The sequence below is a fragment of the Zea mays genome, chromosome 5, assembly GCF_902167145.1.
Source record: "Zea mays cultivar B73 chromosome 5, Zm-B73-REFERENCE-NAM-5.0, whole genome shotgun sequence".
Taxonomy (NCBI): domain Eukaryota; kingdom Viridiplantae; phylum Streptophyta; class Magnoliopsida; order Poales; family Poaceae; genus Zea; species Zea mays.
The window spans coordinates 215,445,664-215,468,581 of NC_050100.1; the positions used below are offsets into that span (position 1 = coordinate 215,445,664).

At 53.7% G+C, this 22,918-nt stretch overlaps 1 pseudogene; it reads left to right on the forward strand.

The window, feature by feature from the left end:
• LOC118471967 (uncharacterized) overlaps positions 1 to 22,918 on the forward strand; it is a 49,562-nt pseudogene that overhangs the window by 18,079 nt on the left and 8,565 nt on the right.

The window sequence follows — 22,918 nt, forward strand, 5'->3', positions numbered from 1 at the left end:
GGATGCCACCTGATAGAGAAGTTGAGTTTGTTATTGATCTCTTACCTGGAACCGCCCCTATTTCTAAACGGCCATATAGAATGTCCGTAGAGGAGTTGAAGGAACTGAAGAAGCAGTTGACGGAGTTACAAGAGGCCGGTTACATTCGTCCGAGTTCCTCACCTTGGGGAGCACCGGTGTTATTTGTGCAGAAGAAGGATGGATCACAGCGGATGTGTGTGGATTATAGATCTCTTAATGATGTTACAGTGAAGAACAAGTACCCGTTGCCCCGTATTGAGGATTTATTTGATCAGATGAGAGGAGCCAGGGTATTCTCGAAGATTGATCTCCGATCGGGTTACCATCAGATGAGGATTAGACCATCGGATATTCCCAAGACGGCTTTCTCAACTCGATATGGATTATATGAGTTTACTGTTATGTCATTTGGATTAACCAATGCACCAGCTTATTTCATGAATTTGATGAACAAAGTGTTTATGGAGTTTTTGGACAGATTCGTCGTGGTGTTTATCGACGATATTCTTATCTATTCTAAGAATGAAAGTGATCATGAACAACATCTAAGGTTGGTGCTACAGAAGTTACGAGATAATCAACTCTATGCTAAGTTCAGCAAGTGCGAGTTTTGGATTGACAAGGTGCCATTCCTTGGTCATATTATTTCTAATGGAGGAATAGCAGTGGATCCTGCTAAAGTGAAGGAGATAATGGAGTGGAGAGTGCCCACTACAGTTACTGAGATTCGGAGTTTCTTGGGACTCGCAGGATATTATCGGAGATTTATTGAAGGATTTTCTAAGATTGCTAAGCCCATGACATCGCTTTTGGAGAAAGGGAAAGAATTCAAGTGGGATGAGAAATGCCAAGAGAGTTTTGATCAATTGAAGGAGAGATTGATGTCACCTCCAATATTGATTATGCCAGATCTGCAGAAGGGATTTGATATTTACTGTGATGCATGTGGCCAAGGACTTGGATGTGTGCTTATGCAAGAAGGCCATGTGATTGCCTATGCATCTCGTCAGTTGCGGAAACATGAATTGAACTACCCCACTCATGACTTGGAATTGGCAGCGGTTGTGCATGCACTTAAGATTTGGAGACACTACATTATGGGAACTAAGTGCCAAGTATACACGGACCATAAGAGTTTGAAGTATATATTCACTCAGAAGGATCTCAACCTTAGGCAACGCCGTTGGTTGGAACTCATTAAGGATTATGATTTGGAGATTCACTATCATCCGGGCAAGGCGAATTTGGTTGCAGATGCCTTGAGTCGGAAGGAGCATGTGCACTCCGCTTTCGTTGTCCAACTACCCGATGAATTGGCAAAAGATTTTGAGAAGCTCAACCTGGGAATTGTTACTCACACTGAAGGAGTCACCATTGAGTTGGAACCTACCTTGGAGCAAGAGATTCGTAAAGGTCAGGTTGGTGATGCTAAGATTCAAGAGATTAAGGATCTAATCACGGAAGGTCGAGTTCCGGAATTCACGGAGGATGAGCAAGGTACTATATGGTTCAAAGATCGGATATGTGTTCCAGAGATTGATAGCCTCCGTGAGACTATATTGAAAGAAGCCCATGATTCTAATTATTCTATCCACCCTGGTAGCACTAAGATGTATCAAGATTTGAAGCAAAAGTATTGGTGGTATGGACTGAAAAGAGATGTTGCTGCACATGTGGCTAAGTGTGATGTATGTCAAAGAGTCAAGGCCGAACATCAAAGACCCGCTGGATTATTGCACCCATTGAAGATACCTGAGTGGAAATGGGAAGAAATTGGTATGGATTTTATTGTTGGACTACCCCGCACTCCAGCAGGATATGACTCTATTTGGGTAATTGTGGACAGATTGACAAAAGTGGCTCATTTTATACCGGTGAGGACTAATTACACGGGAGCCAAGCTAGCAGAATTGTATATGACTCGGATAGTTTGTTTACATGGAGTACCTAAAAAGATCGTGTCTGATCGAGGATCACAGTTTACTTCTCGATTTTGGAAGAAGTTGCATGAGAGCTTGGATACAAAGTTGAATTTTAGCTCAGCCTACCATCCCCAGACTGATGGACAGACAGAGAGAACTAATCAAGTGCTGGAAGATATGTTAAGAGCTTGTGCTCTCAAGCATGGTGGCAGTTGGGAGAAGAGCTTACCCTATGCTGAGTTTTCTTATAACAATAGCTATCAGGCCAGTTTGAAGATGTCACCATTTGAAGCTCTATATGGTAGAAAATGCAGGACACCACTGTATTGGGATCAAACTGGAGAAAGACAGTTCTTTGGGCCTGAACTTATTCAAGAGGCAGAGGAACAAGTTCGAATGATAAGGGAGAATTTGAGAATTGCACAATCAAGACAAAAGAGCTATGCTGATAATAGGAGAAGACTACTGGAGTTTAAGGAGGGTGATCATGTCTATTTGAAGGTGTCACCACTCCGGGGCATGAGGAGATTTAAAGTTAAAGGAAAGTTGTCCCCTCGCTTTATTGGACCCTTCTTGATCTTAAAGCGAGTGGGAGAGGTTGCATATCAATTGGAGTTACCGGATCATCTTGCGGATGTTCATGATGTCTTTCATGTATCTCAGCTGAAGAAATGTCTCAGGGTGCCTGAAGAACAGTTACCAATGGAAGACCTTAGTGTTCAAGAGGACTTGACTTATGCTGAGTACCCCATCAAGATTTTGGATACTCTGACTCGAGTTACGAGGAATAAGGTTATAAAGATGTGCAAAGTGCAATGGAGCCACCATGGTGAAGATGAAGCAACTTGGGAAAGAGAAGAAGAGCTTCGTATAGATTTTCCCCACCTTTTCCCTAGATCTTCTTAAATCTCGAGGACGAGATTATTTTTAAGGGGGGTAGGATTTGTAGTACTCAAGTTGTATACCAAGTGTAATAAAGAGAATTCCTCGTTTTGTGTGTTTCATTTGCATCATAAAAAGAGCACCTATGTAATTGAGAGTGTCTAAATAAAACAATTATGCTAAAATAAAGAAAAAAGTGCATTTGTTGGAGTTTTATGTGTTGTGCATTAAATAAAACCATGAGGATAAAATAATAAGGTAATAATTATTTGAAGTTTGATTAAACCCTAAGTTTGAAATTAGAGTTTTGAAAATAAGGAAAAGAGAAGAGATATGGAAAAATAAATAAAATGTATACACAAATATCTTCAGGCTTACTATTTTTAGATGCAAAAATAGAGTTTATGAAAGAGGATCCACAAAAGTTTGAACTAAGTCAAATTTGGTTTGAAAATGAAGAAAGAAAACAGAAAAATAAAAAGAAAAAGGAGAAAACCTTACCTGGGCCGGCAGACTCCAATTCGGCCCACCCAGGGAAGCCTCACCGCGCAGCCCAAGCTATCCTTGGCGCCGACACCCCTACCCCACCTGTCAGTCCCCCTTGCGCCGCGCCTCGCCCAGCCTTCTCCGCTCGCGCGTCCTTGGTCACTGCTCCGCGGGGCCCCTCTGCCAGTAACGGTAGTGCGATGGCGCGCTGACCGTGTATGATTGACAAGCCGGGCCCACTCCTCATCCACACGCCGCATGGTGTCGCTTACACGTGGGACCGACGCGCCGGGTCGTGTGCTAACAGCTTCGCCGAGCTCCGCGCGGGCGCGTGCAACCACCCGCGCGACAATGGCGGGCCACAACCTCTTCTCCTCTGCCCGACTTGGACTCCAGAGGATTAAAGGGGTTCTCGTGACCACCACCTCTTCCCTACTCGCCTCGCCGTAGTGACCAGAGCACGTGTAACACAAAATCGTGGGTGAGAGAAGAGGGCTCGCGGCCGTGCTCGATTCGCCACGGTTTACCGGATCCTGCTGTCGATTGGAAGCGGGAGGTGGTCAGGGAAGATCGCACGATCGTGGGTGTGGCGTCTTCTTCCGCGAAGGGGCGTCGATTGCTCGTCAATTGCTTACCGTGGCGGAAAATCCCCGCCGGACCGCCAAGCTTCGTGGACGGGCATCACCTTACCTCGGCTGGCCACTGGTGAGTCGCCATCGTATCCATCATCCCTTCCTTTAGGCTATGCGCTATCGAATTGAAGTATGGTGTAGTTTTACCCCCTGGGTCCGCTATCCGGCCATGGCGCCGCCGCTGTGCGCCGCGTACCGAGTCGGACACTCGGAGTCGGCTAAAATTGATTGGGGGATCGAGTTTAGGGAGGCGTCTACTTTGCGTGGCGCGATTTAATTGCTGTTTGGTGCTCGGGCCGGCCGGATTCGAAATCCCGGCGGGCTCTCCGCCGTGCGAGGGAGCACCGTCGTGCCTTGGCTCGAGGAAGGGGACGCTGCGTCGACCGTTGATCGCATATCTAACGGCCATGGTTAGATGTAGGGGCGAAGTGGAGGGAACCGTAGATCTCCCAGTGAACGGCTCTGATTAGAAGAGAGATACCCCTTCGTCACGTAGCTCGGGTACCGTCGATCTCAGATCTAATGGATGGGGTTAGATTTAGCATAATTAAATCGCGACCGTTGAACGCAGATCCGACGGTGTAGATTATGTACCGTTTCGGCCGTGTGTGGATCTAATCTGGGCCGCACACTGGTGATCCAACGGCCCACATCTAAGGATACCCCTTCGCGGGGCAGTTTTTCTAAAGAGCCCCCGCAGAATTATGAAATAGAACCCGCCGTCCACCTATCACTGTACACTGAGTCTAGGATTTTATTCGCGCAGACCCCTGTGCTTTCTGGAAATTGGGGCCCAGTCCTGGGAATATTAAAAACAGAGAAATTAATATTAAAATTCATTTTTAATACAAAAACAAATCTAGAAACTTGTAAAATGCATAGAAAATTCATTTTAACTTCAAATTGAACCATTCCAATTTCTGCAATTTTGTACAATTATTCTCTACCATTTAGTGTCTCTGTTTTGGCATAAAAACAGTAAGAACATTAATTTAACATTTAATCCTACTATAATCACCTTAAATCTTAGGAAATTCATAACTTGAATTCTATAACTCCGAATTCAGTGATTCCAGTTCCTATGGTTTCATTTTAATGTGTAGATTTTTACTGTATATTTCATTCATCTGTTTGGTGTGATGTTGATTTTGGCTATACTATGTATGTATTGTGTTGATGCGAGTAGACGAGCAACCCACTGTGGAACCTGAGCTTCAACAAGTAGAGATAGCTGAGCAGGAGCTCGTTGAAGGCAAGTTGTGCCCTTGATCACTTCTTTTACCTATTCATGTTCTTATTATTCATAATGATCTGCATAGGTTAATTTTGATGGGACCCAATATGATACCCTAGATTTTGACTATCTTTATACCTTGTTTCACCACTCGTTTTACTACTAAATTTTTGGGTAGTACATGCTATTGCTTTATGTGGATTTGGGTATAAAGATATTTATGACTCATGACTACACTTTCTATTATCTGTTCATTATTTTATGTTCATGATAAGATCATTATGTTAATGGGAACATGGAGAACCACCCGGGAAAACAGTGCCACCACAAGGGTTTAATGGGACGCCCTTGGCTGATTAACTAGGAAAGCTAGTGGAAGACTACCTTACCCGAAAGGGGCAAGGGCAGTAGGGGAGAGGTCAGTGCGGGGAGGTCCCTGGTTGATTTTGCTGCGATGGCGGTCAGCCAGGAACCCTGTACTGGATCTTCCCATAAACTGTAGCGGGTTTTCGGAAGCTAGTGGAACTTTGTAAAGGCCTCGTAGTGGATCCCTAGCCATTCACCTTGGTAGTGTCTAAGGGCCTAGCTAACCCTGGCGACATGGGAAACACGACTTGTGGGTAAAGGGTACAACCTCTGCAGAGTGTAAAACTGGTATACTAGCCGTGCTCACGGTCAAGAGCGGCTCGGACCCTCACATGATTAATTATGGAACTTAAATTCAATTTGACATTTGCATCGCATTTGGGATTATTTTACTATTATTGTTCTTTATTATTATTAAGGTTTGGTATTTACTTACACTTAGTAATTGCTAATAAAATTTTGACCAACTTATAAAAGCAATGCTCAGCCTCAGCCTTTATTCCATTGATTAGCCTTACACTACATGAACTCCCACCTTTGGTGAGTTCATGCCACATTATTCCCCACGACTTGTTGAGCTATGAACGTATGTGAGCTCACTCTTGCTGTCTCACACCCCCCCCCACAGGAGAAGAGCAGGTGGTTCAGGAGGAGCTGCCTAACGCTGAGGAGTTCGATCTGATCTAGGAGGCGTTTCTCAGTCGACATTGGCGCCAACGATCCTTAGTTCGTTTCATGTTTATTACTTTTATTTTGTAATAAGTCTTCCGCTATGTAATAAATACTCTGATGATTTATGACATTTATCTCTATACACTCTGTTATTATATATGTTGTCTTCTTGGCGCATGTATGAGATGCACCCGGCTTTGTCCTTTAAAACCGGGTGTTACAGTATCTCAGCTGGATGTGCTTGCTCCATTCATGGAACACGGGGTTCTTGGCCAATGCCAGAGCGGACTGGCTGTCCACCCTGAGTTCCACCGCTCCAGTGTCTCTCCCGAGGAGATCACCGAGCAGTCGAGCCAGCCAGAGTGCCTGAGTCGAAGCAGTGGACGCCGCTATGTACTCGGCCTCGCAGCTGGACATGGCCACCACCTGCTGCTTGACCGACTGTCAGCTAATGAGGCACTTGCCGAGGAAGAAGAGGATCCCGCTTGTGCTCTTGCTAGTGTCGATGTCACCGGCGTGGTCGCTGTCGCTGTACCCGACAAGGTGTGCCTCCCCAGGGCACCTCGGGTAGTAGAGACCGTGGTCGAGAGTTCCCGCAACATAGCGGATGATCCTCTTCACAGCCTGCTCATGCTCCGTCGTCGGTCGCTGCAAGAACCGACTAACGTAGCCGACGGAGTATGCCAAGTCAGGCCGTGTGTGGACGAGGTAGCGAAGGCTCCCCACAAGACGCCGGTACTGTGTAGCATCCACCTCCTCCGTCGTGCTGTCGCGACTAAGCTTCAGCCTCTCCTCCATCGGAGTGAGAGCTGGGTTGCACCTCAATCCCCAAGTAGAAGGAGAGATGCCCCAGGTCACTCATTTGGAAGGTGGCCTTCATTTCTTCCTTGAATGTTGCCACCTCTGCATCCTTGGCGCCGGTGATCACCAAGTCGTCAACGTAGACACCCACCAGCAGGGCACTTCCTCCATTGCCCCGCCGATAGATGGCCGCCTCGTGCGGGCTTGGCGAGAAACCCATTCCTTTGAGCGTGGAATCCAGCTTGGCATTCCACGCCCTCGGTGCCTGTCGCAGGCCATAGAGAGCCTTGCGCAGGCGCAACACCTTGCCCTCCTTGCCAGGGATCGCAAAACCTGGCGGCTGGTGTACATAGACCTCCTCCTTTAAGTCGTCGTTGAGAAACGCCGATTTGACGTCCATGTGATGAACGTGCCAGCCCTGCTGGGCTGACAGCGCAAGGAGGAGTCGCACGGATTCCATCCGTGCCACGGGGGCGAAAGCATCGTCGAAGTCGATCCCCTCCTGCTGTAGGAAACCGCGTGCCACCAAGCAAGCCTTGTGCTTGACGATGGCGCCGGCTTCATCCCTCTTCAGTTTGAACACCCATTTAAGGGTGATCGCGCGATAACCATGAGGGAGATCAGCGAGCTCCCAGGTGCGGTTCGTCTCAACCGCGTCCATCTCCGACTGCATCGCGGCACGCCAAGCCGCATGTTTCTCGGCCTCCGCGAAAGACCGAGGCTCACCATCGTCGCATGCAAGATGCAACTCTCCTGCCAGAATGCGAGATGCAGGGCCTGGCACCGACGGGTCGATGAGAAGGCCCTCCACCCTTCGATACCGCAACGGCTCGCCGTCGTAGCACGCGTCGACGCGCTCCTCGTCGCGGGACAGAGGGGTCACGAGCTCCACTGGGTTGTGCTCGACACGAGCTGGTGTCGGAGAGGACGTTCCCGAAGAGGGTACCGTCGGTGCTGGAGTACGTGGTGGCGAAGAGCTTGCTGTAGCCGGAGTCGTGGCTGGAGTGCGTGGTGGTGAAGAGCTCGTTGTAGCAGGAGCTGGAGAGTGTGGCGCTGGAGTCGGTGGAGACTTGGAGGCTGGGGTAGACCTGCTCGGAGAAGAGTTGCCTACTCCCCCAGCTCCCTCAAAGTGGACGTGCTCGATGGTGAAGTCGTACGTCGGAGTCGTGCCGTCGTCCACCGCCTTGTCCCACGCCCATCCTCGCCCTTCGTCGAACACTACGTCGCGCGCCGTGCGCACACGCTGTGTTCTTGGGTCAAGGATGCGGTAGGCCTTCGAGCCCTCCGCGTAGCCAATGAACACCCCCGGGGTGCTCCTATCGTCGAGCTTGCTGATGTGGCCAAGCTCCTTGGTGAACGCGAGGCAGCCGAAGACCCGTAGGTGAGAGACCGCCGGCTTGCGGCCATGCCAAGCCTCGTACGGTGTCATCCCGTTGAGAGCCTTGGTGGGCAAGCGGTTGAGGATGTAAACCGCTGTCACCACCGCCTCTCCCCAGAAGACAGCTGGCATTCCTCTCTGCTTGAGGAGAGCCCGAGCCATCCCCACAACCGTCTGGTTGCGCCGCTCGACGACGCCGTTCTGCTGCGGGCTGTACGACGCGGAGTAGTGGCTCTGAACGCCCTCATCCGCGCAGTACGATGCGAACTCAGCCGCCGTGAATTCACCGCTGTTGTCGGTGCGCAGCACGTGCAGCTTGCGGCCGCACTCCGCCTCCGCAGCGACCTGCACACGCCTGATGGCGTTCGCAGCCTCTCCCTTGCTGCCAAGGATCATCACCCACATGTAGCGGGAGAGATCGTCGACGAGCAGCAAGAAGTAGCGTCGTCCTCTTGGTGTGGCTGGTGTCACCGGGCCACACAAGTCCCCATGCACGAGCTCGAGCCTCTCCTTGGCTCGGAAGCTCGACTGCTGGGGAAAGGGGAGCCGTCTCTGCTTTGTCAACACGCAGACATCGCAGAATTGCTCCACATGGTCAAGGCACGGCAGGCCTCGCACCATCTCCTTGGCACTGAGCCGCTTCAGGGCCTCGAAGTTAAGGTGCCCGAAGCGCTCGTGCCACTGCCATGCCCCGTCGTCTCGACGAGCAGCAAGGCAGCAAGGTTGTGCCACCTTCACATTGAGGATGTATAGCCGATTTGGACTCCTGCGTACCTTGGCAAGAAGGCGACGAGAGGGATCCCAGATCCTCATGACTCCGTGCTCGACCTCCACGCGCGAACCGTTCTCATCCAGCTGTCCCAAGCTGATGATAGAGTTACTCAATGCGGGGATGTAGTAGACTCCGGTGAGCAGCCTGTGCTCACCAGACGCGGTGGTGAAGACGACTGAGCCGGCGCCCTTGATCTCTACGCCGGAGGCGTCCCCAAACTTGACGGAGCCTCGGACGCTAGAGTCAAGCTCGGTGAAGAACTCCCGTTGGCCGGTCATGTGATGAGTGGCGCCGGTGTCGAGGCACCATCCTTCGATCATGTCCTTGTTGGAGCCGTCGCCGAGGAAAACGCGTGCTTTCGACTCATCAAGGTGGAGGAGTGCCGCTGCGGCCGGTGCCGCTGGAGATGGCTCTGTAAGTAGAGGGACTCTAACTCTCATCAAGAGGATGACACTATGAGTTGGGGCAATTTTCTGTTTATTTCTTCAAACACTACACAATGGCATACCCTTAGAGGGGTTGGGGACACATATTTATAGCCCTAGGGGCTGCACTACCACACCTTCTCACACACACTACACAACAGGATTGTCCTCTAGATGCTAAAGCGACTACAGAGGACAGTCAAAAGCGACTGTTGTCCTCTAGATGCTAAAGCGACTACAGAGGACAGTCAAAAAAGCGACTGCTGTCCTCTAGATGCTAAAGAGACTACAGAGGACAGTCAAGCTGTCCTCTAGATGCTAAAGGACTACAGATGACAGTCAAAAGCAGGCTGTCCTCTAGATGCTCAAGACTTATTCCATCATTCTCCCCCTAAGTCTTGGGCGTCGTCTTGTGAGACAGTTGGGCCATCCCGGACCTGGAGCAAAGCTCAACAAACTTGATCTTACCAAGGGGCTTGGTGAGCAGGTCTGCAAGCTGATCCTTGGTGTTGATGTAGCGCGCCTTGATGCTCCCTTCTGCCAAGCAGGCTCGGATGAAGTGCTATCTCAGCCGGATGTGCTTGCTCCGTTCATGGAACACGGGGTTCTTGGCCAATGCCAGAGCGGATTGGCTGTCCACCCTGAGTTCCACCGCTCCAGTGTCTCTCCCGAGGAGATCACCGAGCAGTCGAGCTAGCCAGAGCGTCTGAGCCGAAGCAGTGGACGCCGCTATGTACTCGACCTCGCAGCTGGACATGGCCACCACCTGCTGCTTGACCGACTGCCAGCTGATGGGGCACTTGCCGAGGAAGAAGAGGATTCCGCTTGTGCTCTTGCTGGTGTCGATGTCGCCGGCATGGTCGCTATCGCTGTACCCGACAAGGTGTGCCTCCCCAGGGCACCTCGGGTAGTAGAGACCGTGGTCGAGAGTCCCCGCAACATAGCGGATGATCCTCTTCACAGCCTGCTCATGCTCCGTCGTCGGTCGCTGCAGAAACCGACTAACGTAGCCGACGGAGTATGCCAAGTCAGGTTGTGTGTGGACGAGGTAGCGAAGGCTCCCCACAAGACGCCGGTATTGTGTAGCGTCCACCTCCTCCGTCGTGCTGTCGCGACTCAGCTTCAGCCTCTCCTCCATCGGAGTGAGAGCTGGGTTGCAGTCGGTGAGCCCAGCCAGCTCAACAATGCGCTTGGCGTAGGCGGTCTGGCGAAGTGTGATCCCGGAGTCCCCCTGGTGCACCTCAATCCCCAGGTAGAAGGAGAGGTGCCCCGGGTCACTCATTTGGAAGGTGGCCTTCATCTCTTTCTTGAATGCTGCCACCTCTGCATCCTTGGCGCCGGTGATCACCAAGTCGTCGATGTAGACACCCACCAGCAGGGCATTTTCTCCATTGCCCCGCCGATAGATGGCCGCCTCGTGCGGGCTTGGCGTGAAACCCATTCCTTTGAGCGTGGAATCCAGCTTGGCATTCCACGCCCTCGGTGCCTGTCGCAGGCCATAGAGAGCCTTGCGCAGGCGCAACACCTTGCCCTCCTTGCCAGGGATCGCAAAACCTGGCGGCAGGTGTACGTAGACCTCCTCCTTTAAGTCGCCGTTGAGAAACGCCGACTTGACGTCCATGTGATGAACGTGCCAGCCCTGCTGGGCTGACAGCGCAAGGAGGAGTCGCACGGATTCCATCCGTGCCACGGGGGCGAAAGCATCGTCGAAGTCGATCCCCTCCTGCTGTAGGAAACCGCGTGCCACCAAGCGAGCCTTGTGCTTGACGATGGCGCCGGCTTCATCCCTCTTCAGTTTGAACACCCATTTAAGGGTGATCGCGCGATAACCATGAGGGAGATCAGCGAGCTCCCAGGTGCGGTTCATCTCAACCGCGTCCATCTCCAACTGCATCGCGGCACGCCAAGCCGCATGTTTCTCGGCCTTCGCGAAAGACCGAGGCTCACCATCGTCGCATGCAAGATGCAACTCTCCTGCCACAATGCGAGATGCAGGGCCTGGCACCGACGGGTCGATGAGAAGGCCCTCCACCCTTCGATACCGCAACGGCTCGCCGTCGTAGCACGCGTCGACGCGCTCCTCGTCGCGGGATAGAGGGGTCACGAGCTCCACTGGGTCGTGCTCGACACGAGCTGGTGTCGGAGAGGACGTTCCCGGAGAGGGTACCGTCGGTGCTGGAGTACGTGGTGGCGAAGAGCTTGCTGTAGCCGGAGTCGTGGCTGGAGTGCGTGGTGGTGAAGAGCTCGTTGTAGCAGGAGCTGGAGAGTGTGGCGCTGGAGTCGGTGGAGACTTGGAGGCTGGGGTAGACCTGCTCGGAGAAGAGTTGCCTACTCCCCCAGCTCCCTCAAAGTGGACGTACTCGATGGTGAAGTCGTACGTCGGAGTCGTGCCGTCGTCCACCGCCTTGTCCCACGCCCATCCTCGCCCTTCGTCGAACACTACGTCGCGCGCCGTGCGCACACGCTGTGTTCTTGGGTCAAGGATGCGGTAGGCCTTCGAGCCCTCCGCGTAGCCAATGAACACCCCCGGGGTGCTCCTATCATCGAGCTTGCTGATGTGGCCAAGCTCCTTGGTGAACGCGAGGCAGCCGAAGACCCGTAGGTGAGAGACCGCCGGCTTGCGCCCATGCCAAGCCTCATACGATGTCATCCCGTTGAGAGCCTTGGTGGGCGAGCGGTTGAGGATGTAAACCGCTGTCACCACCGCCTCTCCCCAGAAGACAGCTGGCATTCCTCTCTGCTTGAGGAGATCCCGAGCCATCCCCACAACCAGACGGTTGCGCCGCTCGACGACGCCGTTCTGCTGCGGGCTGTACGGCGCGGAGTAGTGGCGCTGAACGCCCTCATCCGCGCAGTACGACGCGAACTCAGCCGCCGTGAATTCGCTGCCGTTGTCGGTGCGCAGCACGCGCAGCTTGCGGCCGGACTCCGCCTCCGCAGCGACCTGCACATGCTTGATGGCGTTTGCAGCCTCTCCCTTGCTGCCAAGGATCATCACCCACATGTAGCGGGAGAGATCGTCGACGAGCAGCAAGAAGTAGCGTTGTCCTCCTGGTGTGGCTGGTGTCACCGGGCCACACAAGTCCCCATGCACGAGCTCGAGCCTCTCCTTGGCTCGGAAGCTCGACTGCTGGGGAAAGGGGAGCCGTCTCTGCTTTGTCAACACGCAGACATCGCAGAATTGCTCCACATGGTCAAGGCACGGCAGGCCTCGTACCATCTCCTTGGCACTGAGCCGCTTCAGAGCCTCGAAGTTAAGGTGCCCGAAGCGCTCGTGCCACTGCCATGCCCCGTCGTCTCGACAAGCAGCAAGGCAGCAAGGTTGTGCCACCTTCACATTGAGGATGTAAAGCCGATTTGCACTCCTGCGTACCTTGACAAGAAGGCGACGGGAGGGATCCCAGATCCTCATGACTCCGTGCTCGACCTCCACGCGCGAACCGTTCTCATCCAGCTGTCCCAAGCTGATGATAGAGTTCCTCAGCGCGGGGATGTAGTAGACTCCGTTGAGCAGCCTATGCTCACCAGACGCGGCGGTGAAGACGACTGAGCCGGTGCCCTTGATCTCTACGCCGGAGGCGTCCCCAAACTTGACGGAGCCTCGTACGCTAGAGTCAAGCGCGGTGAAGAACTCCCGTCGGTCGGTCATGTGATGAGTGGCGCCGGTGTCAAGGCACCATCCTTCGATCATGTCCTTGCTGGAGCCGTCGCCGAGGAAAGCGCGTGCTTTCGACCCATCAAGGTGGAGGAGTGCCGCTGCGGCCGGTGCCGCTGGAGATGGCTCGATTTTTGCATGTGCCAGGAGCAGGGCCTCCTCCTCCGCCTCCGCCTGTGCGACGTTGGCCTGGCCACGTCGTGGCTGCCGACAGTCCCTGGCCCAGTGGCCAAGCTTGCCGCAGTTGTGACAGCCGTCGTCTCGTGCCGGCTTCTTGTTGCCGACGGCGCCGCCTTGGGCACCTCCACGGGCACCAACCTCAGCATGTCCTCGCGTCCCGGCCTGGGCGCCTCCACGCGCCTTGCGCGGTTTGCCGCGTCTGCGGCCTCGTGTCGAGGAGGACTCCCCCTTCTTCTTGTCACCCTGGCAGGCCTCCCACTGCTCCCGAGTGAGATGTAGCTTCCCGCCGATAGTGATAGGCTCAGAGGGAGCCTGTGGTTCGTCGCCATCGACCACCTTGAGACGACCTATCGCTTCTTCGATTGTCATCGTGGAGAGGTCTAGCAGAGACTCGATCGAGCGAGCAATCTGCTTGTACTTCTCAGGGATGCAACGGAAGAGCTTCTCAACAGCTCTCTCCTCATCGTAGGTGTCGTCGCCGAACTGCACCATCTTCTGCAACAGAGTGTTGAGGCGGAGAGCAAAGTCATCAACATCCTCACCTGGCTTGAAGGCCAGGTTCTCCCACTCCTTGCGAAGTGCCTGCAGTGTGGTCTTGCGGGCACGGTCGCTGCCGATGCGGGTCGCAGCGATGGCGTCCCAGGCCTCCTTGGCAGTCCGCTTCTGGGAAAGCGAAAACTGCATCTCGGACGGGACTGCAGCAATGAGGGCATCCAGCGCCCGCCGATCCTCGTGGTAGTCGACGTCGCCGTACCGAACTGCTTCCCACATTTGGCGAACCTGGAGCCGTACCCTCATCACCGCGACCCACTCGACGTAGTTGGTCTTGGTGAGGGTAGGCCACCCACCACCGGGACCGATGTCCCTGACAATGGCCTGGGCCATGCGGCGACCATGGTACCGATCCCGGGAGGGAGAGTCGCGCCGCCTGTAGAGGCCGCGATCTCCGTCAACCCGGTCGCCGCCGCCGGGAGCACCGCCGGCGCGTCCTACGCCCGTCAGGGCTGTCGCCGCGTGCGCCCTCGCCCAGAGCGCCGTCAGCGCGTCGGCGCCTATCTGGGCTGCCACCACACGCGCCCCCATGGGGATGCGCGGCTGCCCACTGTGCCGCCTGCTCTCGCGCTGCTTCACTCGCCAGCCTGAGCTCTTCGTCGGTGTTGTCGTCGACAGAAGCAGAGCTGCCAGCTCTACTGCCGCGCAGAACCTCGAGCTCTGTTGCCGCCGCACGTGCAGCATCCGCCGCCTCCGCTGTTTCTACTTCCGCTCTCGTCGCTGCCAATTCCGCCGCCGCCAACCGTGCTGCCCTCGCCGCTGTCGCTGCAGCCGCTGCTGCTCGCTCACGTTCTTGTGCCGTGGCGACCTCGGCCTCCTGCTGGCGCCGTGCACTCGAAGTGGCTGAGCGTAGGGACATGGTGGGCTAGTGAGGGGTCGCTGCGTGTGGAAGAGGCTGTCTCAGACAAAAGGCTGCTCGTCTGAGCAGGGGAGGAAGGAACAGTTGGAGCTCTTGCTGCCGACTGAGTGTGGGGAGAGGCACGGGAAGGAGATGAGCACGAGATGTTTAGGCTGCAGGATAGTTTGGCTCCGATACCAATTGTAAGTAGAGGGACTCTAACTCTCATCAAGAGGATGACACTATGAGTTGGGGCAATTTTCTGTTTATTTCCTCAAACACTACACAATGCCATACCCTTAGAGGGGTTGGGGACACATATTTATAGCCGTAGGGGCTGCACTACCACACCTTCTCACACACACTACACAACAGGATTGTCCTCTAGATGCTAAAGAGACTAAAGAGGACAGTCAAAAGCGACTGTTGTCCTCTAGATGCTAAAGCGACTACAGAGGACAGTCAAAAAAGCGACTGCTGTCCTCTAGATGCTAAAGAGACTACAGAGGACAGTCAAGCTGTCCTCTAGATGCTAAAGGGCTACAGAGGACAGTCAAAAGCAGGCTGTCCTCTAGATGCTCAAGACTTATTCCATCAGGCTCGATGCTTGCATGTGCCAGGAGCAGGGCCTCCTCCTCCGCCTCCGCCTGTGCGACGTTGGCCTGACCAAGCTTGCCGCAGTTGTGACAGCCGTCGTCTCGTGCCGGCTTCTTGTTGCCGACGACGCCGCCTTGGGCACCTCCACGTGCACCACCCTCAGCATGTCCTCGCTTGGGGTGGATAACGAGCCAGCTTGGCTCGGCTCGTCCGAGTTCGAGCTGGCTCGTTAAGCTAACGAGCCAGCTCGGCTCGGCTCGTTAAGCTAACGAGCCACAGAGTCAGCTCGGCTCGGCTCGTTTAGCTCGCGAGCCAAAGCAGAAAAAAATTAATATATACATAATATTTATTTTTATTTTATTCTAAACTAATTTAACAATAGAAAATAGTAATTATACTCATAGTTTCACAAACCACGTCAATGTAACACCAAATTAGCACATTCATCACTTATTAATTCACAATACACATGCATGTTCAACAGTTTAACCCATAATTATATTTGCATAGACCAAATTAACACATATACATAGTTCATTAATCATTAAATTAATTCATAGGCCATAGACACCTCACATATATATAACATGTTCATCAATTATTCTGTAAATGATATGCATATAGTTTCGTTTTGTTGGAATATGGTAGCTCGTTTAGCTCGTGAGCTGGCTCGTTAACGAACCGAGCTGGCTCGTTAACGAACCGAGCTAGGATGTCAGCTCAGCTCATGAAAAAATTCAAACGAGCCGATCCGAGTCGAGCCGAGCTGACCATGAACCGAGCGAGCGAGCGAGCCACGAGCATTTCGTCCAGCCCTAGTCCTCGCGCCCCGGCCTGGGCGCCTCCACGCGCCTTGCGCTGCTTGCTGCGTTTGCGGCCTCGTGTCGAGGAGGACTCCCCCTTCTTCTTGTCACCCTGGCAGGCCTCCCACTGCTCCCGAGTGAGATGTAGCTTCTCGCCGATAGTGATAGGCCCAGAGAGAGCCTGTGGTTCGTCGCTGTCGACCACCTTGAGACGACCTATCGCCTCTTCGATCGTCATCGTGGAGAGGTCTAGCAGAGACTCGATCGAGCAAGCAATCTGCTTGTACTTCTCGGGGATGCAACAGAAGAGTTTCTCAACAGCTCTCTCCTCATCGTAGGTGTCGTCACCGAACTGCACCATCTTCTGCAACAGAGTGTTGAGGCAGAGAGCAAAGTCATCAACATCCTCACCTGGCTTGAAGGCCAGGTTATCCCACTCCTTGCGAAGTGTCTGCGGTGTGGTCTTGCGGGCACGATCACTGCCGATGCGGGTCGCAGCGATGGCGTCCCAGGCCTCCTTGGCAGTCCGCTTCTGGGAAAACGAAAACTGCATCTCGGGCGGGACTGCAGCAATGAGGGCATCCAGCGCCCGCTGATCCTCGTGGTAGTCGACGTCGTCGTACCGAACTGCTTCCCACATATGGCGAACCTGGAGCCGTACCCTCATCACCGCGGCCCACTCGACGTAGTTGGTCTTGGTGAGGGTAGGCCACCCACCGCCAGGACCGATGTCCCTGACAATGGCCTAGGCCATGCGGCGACCATGGTACCGATCCGGGGAGGGAGAGCCGCGCCGCCTGTAGAGGCCACGATCTCCGTCGACTCGGTCGCCGCCGCCGGGAGCACCGCCGGCGTGTCTACGCCCATCTAGGCTGCCACCACGTGCGCCCTCGCCAGGAGCGCCGTCAGCGCGTCGGCGCCTATCTGGGCTGCCGCCATGCGCGCCCCCATGGGGATGCGCGGCTGCCCACTGTGCCGCCTGCTCTCGCGCTGCTTCCCTCGCCAGCCTGAGCTCTTCGTCGGTGTTGTCGTCGACAGAAGCAGAGCTGCCAGCTCTACTGCCGCAAAGAACCTCGAGCTCTGCTGCCGCCGCACGTGCAGCACCCGTCGCCTCCGCTGCTTCTACTTCCGCTCTCGCCGTTGCCAGTTCCGCCGCCGCCAACCGTGCTGCCCTCGCCGCTGTCGCTACCGCCGCTGCTGCTTCTCGCTCGCGTTCTTGTGCCGCGGCGACCTCGGCCTCCTGCTGGCGCCGCGCACTCGAAGTGGCCGAGAGTAGGGACATGGTGGGCTAGTGAGGGGTCGCTGCGTGTGGAAGAGGCTGTCTCAGACGAAAGACTGCTCGTCTGAGCAGGGGAGGAAGGAACAGTTGGAGCTCTTGCTGCCGACTGAGTGTGGGGAGAGGCGCGGGAAGGAGATGAGCACGAGATGTTTAGGCTGCAGGATAGTTTGGCTCTGATACCAATTGTAAGTAGAGGGACTCTAACTCTCATCAAGAGGATGACACTATGAGTTGGGGCAATTTTCTGTTTATTTCTTCAAACACTACACAATGCCATACCCATCTAAGGGTTGGAGACCCATATTTATAGCCCTAGAGGCTGCACTACCACACCTTCTCACACACACTACACAACAGGATTGTCCTCTAGATGCTAAAGAGACTACAGAGGACAGTCAAAAGCGACTGTTGTCCTCTAGATGCTAAAGCGACTACAGAGGACAGTCAAAAAGCGTCTGTTGTCCTCTAGATGCTAAAGAGACTACAGAGGACAGTCAAGCTGTCCTCTAGATGCTAAAGGACTACAGAGGACAGTCAAAAGCGACTGCTGTCCTCTAGATGCTCAAGACTTATTCCATCAGTGACTCACTATCCCCTCTTCTTTTCATCATTGTTATGGATGTTCTCAATGGCCTAATTGTTAAAGCTGCTGATGGGGGACTGCTCCAACACCTTTCAACTCGTTCCATTCAGCACCGAATATCGCTTTATGCTGATGATGTGGTGATGTTCTTGAGGCCGGCTGCCAGTGATCTGCACATGGTAACCATGATTTTGGATCTGTTTGGGGACGCCTCGGGGCTAAAAACCAACATACAAAAAAGTAGTGTGGCTCCCATTCAATGCTCTCCGGTGGACATGGAAATGGTGACCCAGATTTTTTCTTGCAAAGTTGAAACACTTCCTCTCAAATATCTCGGGCTACCTCTCTCTATCAGGAAGTTAAACAAGGAGCAGCTGCAGCCACTAATTGATAGGCTTGCAGACCTCTTACCTAATTGGAAGGCCGACTTGATGACTCGGGCTGGGAGAGCTATCCAAGTGCAGTATGTGCTCATGGCAACAGTTATGTATCACGCTGTGGCTTTGGATTTACCTAAATGGGCTATCAAAGCCATTGACAAAATTAGACATGGCTTTCTTTGGAAAGGACGAAAAGATGTGCTCGGTGGTCACTGCTTAGTTGCTTGGGGCAAAGTGACACGTACAAAGGAGCTTGGTGGTCTTGGCATCTCTGATTTACAAAAACTGAATTGGGCCCTACGGGTAAGATGGTTGTGGTTGCAAAAAACAGACCCCTCGAAGTCTTGGGCTGATTTGCCTTTCCAGAGTTCCAGCATGCTGAAATCTATCCTCTCTACAACTATGATTACAGAGGTGGGTGATGGTCGTAACACCTTATTTTGGAGGGATAGATGGTTGATGGGACAGAGGATTGAGGACCTAGCCCCTCATATTTTCGCCCTCGTCCCGACTAGGATTGCCAATAGGAGAACGGTGGCAGAAGGACTAGTGGAGATGGCTTGGATCCGGGACCTGAGAGGCACCATCACTTGAGCTGTCATCTCTGATCTTTTGACTTTTAGTGAAGTTATTGCAGAATTCTCCCTTAGTCATGGAGTGCCAGACAAGCATATCTGGAGATGCCTCATCTGGCCAATACTCTTCAAAGTCGACTTATGATATGCTATTCCTAGGATCCACTTCTTTTGGAGCCTTTGAGCGTGTTTGGAAGTCTTGGGCACCTTCAAAGTGCAGTTTCTTCCTTTGGCTTGCCATGCACAATAGATGTTGGACCGCAGATCGTCTTGCTAAAAGAGGACTACCCCACCCCATTGCGTGTCCCCTTTGCGACCAAGAAGAGGAAACAATACAACATCTTCTCATCTCTTGCGTTTTTGCAAGACAGTTCTGGTACCTCTTGCTGCGCAGGTCCGGGTTGCCTAATCTTTCACCGGACAATGCTCTTTGCAGCTTAGAAGACTGGTGGAGCAGGGCTGTGGAGAAGGTTCCCCGAGATCTCCAATCAGGCTTCAATTCTCTAGTAATTCTTGGCGCTTGGAGCCTTTGGCGTCATCGCAACGACTGTCTGTTCAATGGGAGGTCGCCGAGCCTAGCAAGTGTTCTCACCCTCGCTGGTGATGAGCTTAGGATGTGGTGTCTTGCCGGAGCTAAAAGGTTGAACCTGCTTTCAGCTGTAGTGTTTGTGTTTGACCCCGGGTGATAATCTTGTGCCTTGTTCAGAGTGTTTGTGTGTGGTGGCTGTGCTGTGTCTTGTTGTGTCGTGTGGATTGAGTTGTGTGTGTTGTGTTGTGTTGTGTTGTACCTTCTTCTATCTATTAATGGAAAGATACGCAGATTTCCTGCGTGTTCGATAAAAAAAAGTAGGTGATACACTTTGAAATAATGTCGCCAGAATATCTTAGTTTGTTCTCAAAGGATTTTTTTCTTTCCAGTTTACTTTCGATCACAAGTATAAGTTCACCTTGGTTTAGTCTAATTCAAACTTTTCTAACTTAGACCATTGGTATGCAAGAACTTTATATAAATTGATAACATTATTACGAATAAGAGAGACTGAATTGGATAATGTATTGAGGCCCAATGGTGACTATATGACGAGTACATGAGACACAAGACACAAGAGGGAAACCCTAGACTAGGAGACTACACTATATCCTTGAATATAATACCTTAATACCCCTATCAAACGCAACGTAATCGAGGGTATTGGTGTAATCTCCTAGTCTAGGATGGACGAAGCACAACGAACCTGATGAGACAATGACGGGACGACTGGGAACACTGGCAAGCTAGGATGGGACCGTCCATAGGGTGGGCCGACACACTAACGGGTGTTGGACGAGCACACGGTCTATGTGTGTGGACGGGCCAGCCGTGTTGACGAGGATGCCACATGTACAACATAGAGATGGGTGCGGAAGTGCTGGCAACTGTATAGTGCACGACAGGCCACACAGATATGCGTGACGACTATTGAGGCCGCAGATGGGCAATGCCATGCTCGATATGGCCGCGACGACGTGGATGAGGACTTGCGACATTCGTGTATGGATGAAGGGCTCTGCCTTCGCTCAGAGAAGGCTCACAACAGATTCGTGCGCCTTTGCGGATGAAGATGGTGGACAGTGAATCCCATGATGTGCGCGTCGGCGACGTCAAGCCCAGAAGCAGATCTGCGTCTGGGCAGCCTGCAACAGGCACACGAACGGTCGTGGTGTCGATTGGCTGATGGGCGTCGGATGACGTGAGGACGACACAGATAAAGTTGAAGGGCGGACTCCCCGTGACGATGGCGTTGAAGATCCATCCATGAAAAAACCCTAGAAGGCTGCCCCCAGAATGGAGATGTATTCTCCTGGGGGAAGTGCAGGGGTGGCTGGATCATAAAACATAGAGCTGTGATACATGTCACAAATAAGCGAAACTGAATTGGATAATTGTGTTGAGGCATAATGGCAATTGTATATAGAGTTCATCAGAGACACAAGAGAACCGTAGACTTGGAGATTACACTAAGGCCTTGTTTGGATCCTTGGAATTGAATTCCATTTTGTTAGGGTTTGGGTTAGTCCTTGTGTATTTACCTATATACCCCTCGATGTAATGGGCTTTGTCCAACTCTTGGCTTATATATATGCACTCCCAACCCTGATTAGGGTTAGGGTTTCATCACTTCTAACTTGGTACCACAGCTAGGTTTTCAGATTTCTCTCTTCCTCCCTCCCACTTCCAGCCGCTGCCAGCCTCTCCCTGCCCCTGGCCACGACCACCTCCACCCCTCTAGGCCACTGCCCCTCCTCTCCATCTCCTCAGCAGCCACCGTGTCCTTCGCAGGTCCGGCCGGCTCCAGCATCCGTGCCTCCCTCGGCCACGTCGCGTGCGGGCTCGCGACCACACCTCCGCAGATGGCCGCCGCCGCCGGGACTCTCCTGCGCGCGGGCTCGCGGTCGTGCCTCCACTGTCGGCCACCGTTGTCGAGACTCGCCTCCTCCCGCACCGCGTCCCCAGTCGCCGGCCGGCCGTCGTTCGCATCCTCTGCGCTTCCTCTTTGTTCAGGGAGACCCGCCGCCGCCGAGATCCCGCTGCCGGCACCACTCAACACCAGCCGCGACCCTCCCCAGTGACCACCCAGCCTACGCGCCTCCGCCAGAGGGTCGTCGCACGCCCTCATTTCCTAGCAGACGCGTGCCCTCCCTCAATAGCCGACGGCTCCCTGACCTCCGTCGGCTTGGCCCCCTGCTCTCGCCGAGATCCAGCCGTCTAGCTCGACGATCGTCGTTCCTATTAGGCATCGCGCGCCATCTTCTTCATGCCGCCCCGCAGACCCACCTCCTCTGCTCGGCACGAACCCCACCGCCTCGGACGTCGTCGCCGCTGCAGTTCGCGCCAGTGCACTTTAGTAGGCCGACATCTTCCCCGGCTCTGCGCAGGTGCCTCCTCCGCTGCTGCACTGCCCGTGTGCGGCTCGCCCGCTGGCTCCATCACAGTGCCGCGCCGACCTCCCCTTCCGACCATCGCCGCAATCCATGGTCGTGGCCTCGCCCGTGCTGGCCTACTTCCCCTCGGCGGCCCCCTTGTCGGAGGCCTCCGCTTTTAGCACTGTTGCTGCCCTCTCCGACGACGCTCTGATTGCGGCTGTGGCCACCTTCTCCACCTACGTCCCCACTGCCGGTGCCCCGCCCATGGCCCACTCCCTCACCGAAGCGCCGCCTACGCCGATCACCGGTGGCCCTACGCATCCCATGGCTCCTGACGTCCTCGACCCTGCCTTTGCCCTGACCGCCGGTGCCACCACCTTCCTAGCTCTACTAAGTTCCGTTGGGAACGCTATGCGAATCCTCCTACACGACGACCAGCTTGTCCGGGGCATTTTCGTGGCCTTCGATTGGGCATGAACCTTATTCTCCGTGATTGCGTCGAGCTCCACCCTCAGGCGGGCCACCACATGCCTGGACCGCTTGCCTTCCCCCGTGTTGTGATTGCCTCCCTGGTGATCGAGACCCCGTTGTCTCCCTCCCCACCTAGTGGCTATGTCGGAGCACCTCCCCTGACTCTCTCTTCGCACCACGTGCCTTCACCACCTCTCCCTCTCCAACCGATTCGGTGGTCGACTCCGGAGCCTCCTTCCACACCACTCCTACCACCAGCTCGTTATCCCACTACCTTCTTCCACACCCCTCACATCCTTCCTCTATCGTGGTGGGGAACAGTTTCACCCTTCCGGTCACCTTAGTAGGTGCATCGGTTCTCTCGGGACCCTTCTACCTTAACAACGTTCTTGTAGCTCCCCATTACTCATCCTCTTCTCTCGGTTCGTCGCTTCACAAGTGACAACCACCGTTCTATAGAGTTCGATCCCTAGGGGCTCACCATACGCCACCTTCCCACTCGTGCTGTGC